A 2473-nucleotide genomic window follows, 5' to 3' on the forward strand; every position below is an offset into this window, starting at 1 on the left:
AAGTAGGAGTCTCCCTGGCAGAGGCGCACTATTGGTCTTTAAGGCCTTTTATGTTTTTCCTCCCACTGCACCTGTGCCTCACACACAGACTCACACAAACTCACACACAGAGTCCCACACATAGAGTCTCTCTCTCCTCTCTCTCTCTCTCTGTCACACACACACACACACACACACACACACACACACACACACGCTCATGCTCATACTCACATGCCCCCAGCCCAGGCCTCTCCTCTCTCCAGTCTGAGTAACTGTCCTGAAATCCTGACGTTGTAAAGGCATCTCTCTCTTGACTGTCCTCCTCCGGTGCCCCCCACCCCCTGGGGCTCAGACCAGCCCCTTGGAGTCTTCCCTCTCCTTACCCACACCTGTTCCCTCCGGCCTCACCAGCTTCCTCACCAGCCCTTCTACTTCCATCCCAGAGCCCGCTGTCCTGGTCCACACAGCACCCGAGGGGATTTCTCAAGTCCAAATCTAATCCCATGCTCCCAAGCGCCCTCAGCCCTGCAGTGCTCCCTCTCCCCACACTCCCCAACCTTGTCCATTTGCCTCTCAGCCTTCCTCTTGGACTGTCCTGTGCACTTCTCTTCTGTCAGAACCCAAGTCTTGAGACACTGAGGGTGAGGTTGTGGGGCAGGGCCTCCATGAACCCAGACAACAGCCATGGGTGGGTTGGGAGCTGGGGCCTGGCATCCACACTGGCCCTGGCCAGTGGGGTGACTCGGGGAGCAGGTAGCAAGCCAGAGTAGCCCCCTGAGAACTGAGCCATGGTCTCCCAGGAAGCTGCCCCCAGCCCCATTCTGGGACCTGAGGAGGTCAGAGCCACTGACCATGCAAGGGAACTCTAATGCCTTCCCCACTGCTTTCATAGGAACTGAAGTCTGCCAGGCAGGACTTTTAGGGACACATTGCACCCCTTACAAACACACATACTCACAGGACCTGTGGCTCGGGCAGAGCTGACCCCACCCTTAGTTTTAAGGCTAGTTCATGGCCCAGCCCAGCCAGTGAAGACCCTGTATCCCTTGACCACTCTGATTGGATCAGGCAGGGTCCTAGGGCTGTGATAGGAGTTCCTGGGAAGGAAGGACTGGGAACAGGCCCAAGGCTGACCCCTGCTGAAGTGCATTGTCATTCCCAAGGAGAGGCCGGGAAAGCGACTGTCTGCAGAAGGAACACAGCTGGCTCAGATTCTTCCCCCGTGGAGGAGGACAAGGGCTGGGCAGCCTCCAGGAGCCAGGCTGTCCAGAGCCAGCCATCCTGGAGCCCAGGCAGAAGGGATTGAAGCCAGGCAGGCCCAGCAAAGCCAGCAGCCATCCAGCAAGTCCATAGATGGGAGGCTGGGCTCAGACTTGGCATGTCCAGAGCCATCAGGGAGCCCTGGGTCCAACACCCTGGGACCTGTAACCCAACCCTGCACAGAAAACCCCAACTGGGTTTACCATATCGGATAGGGGTCACAGTCCTAAGGTGAAGGGGAGGAGCAAGAGAAGGGAGGAATAGACAGAGAGTAACCTGGAAGCAAGGTGGGGAGACAGAGATAGGGAGGGGGGCAGCAAGGGACTCTCATTCACTCATTCATTACTCATTTGCTCATTCATTCGCTCATCCAACAGAGACTCAGACAAACCAAAAGGCCAAGGATAGGTGACCAGAGAGGAGTCTTTCTTATATCTCCCAGCCTTCTAAGCGGACCTATGATGTAATCCTGGTGGGGCCCCTGGGAGGGATTGACCACCTGCCCCCTGGATCTTCAGGATGGGGCTGTGGCCCTGGCACAACCCTGTACCCAGGAAAGCCTCCATTAACTCCTGCTATGCCACCAGCCATGACCACTCTTCCCAGCACAACACCACCAAGCCCCACATGGGTCATAGGGCTCACAGACAGGTCAGTGCTGAGGCTTTGATTCTAGACTCCAATACAGGAAGACAGGGATAGCCATGCCACTGACCCCAAGGGCAGCCACAGGACCTGAGGAAAGCCAGGGAAGGATCCCACCATCTGTCAAACAGAGATTTTGGCCCCCCTGGCCCTCTAGGCAGGGTCAGTGGAGGGAGGCTGCCTGGCTGGTCTGAGCTCATGCCTGCACCAGCAGCTCCTTCAGCACCATAAAGTCAACCAGCGTCACCTGGGAACTTGAGATGAAAGCCCTGCCTCTCAGGAATTTGTCTGTCCCTGTTCCTACCCAGCTTCTCCCTGGGCACTTGCCTACAAACGAGCAGAACCAGCACGAGTCAGGTGAGTGGAGGGTGGGCTCAGTCTGCAGCCCCACCCTCCAGCACCTTGGCCTTGCCCACGCCTGTCACACTCCCTCATCACCCCTCTCACCTGGGTCCACACAGGCATGCCCAGGGGGTGTCCTGGACACAGTCGTCATGCCAGCTCGGGCACTCATTCATGCGGGCATGGGCCTACAAGTGAGATGGCATCAGGGGGCTGCTGTCTGGTATTTGCAGGCAGGGTGGGG

The sequence above is a fragment of the Herpailurus yagouaroundi genome, unplaced genomic scaffold (assembly GCF_014898765.1).
Source record: "Herpailurus yagouaroundi ecotype Mexico unplaced genomic scaffold, PumYag 191, whole genome shotgun sequence".
NCBI lineage: Eukaryota > Metazoa > Chordata > Mammalia > Carnivora > Felidae > Herpailurus > Herpailurus yagouaroundi.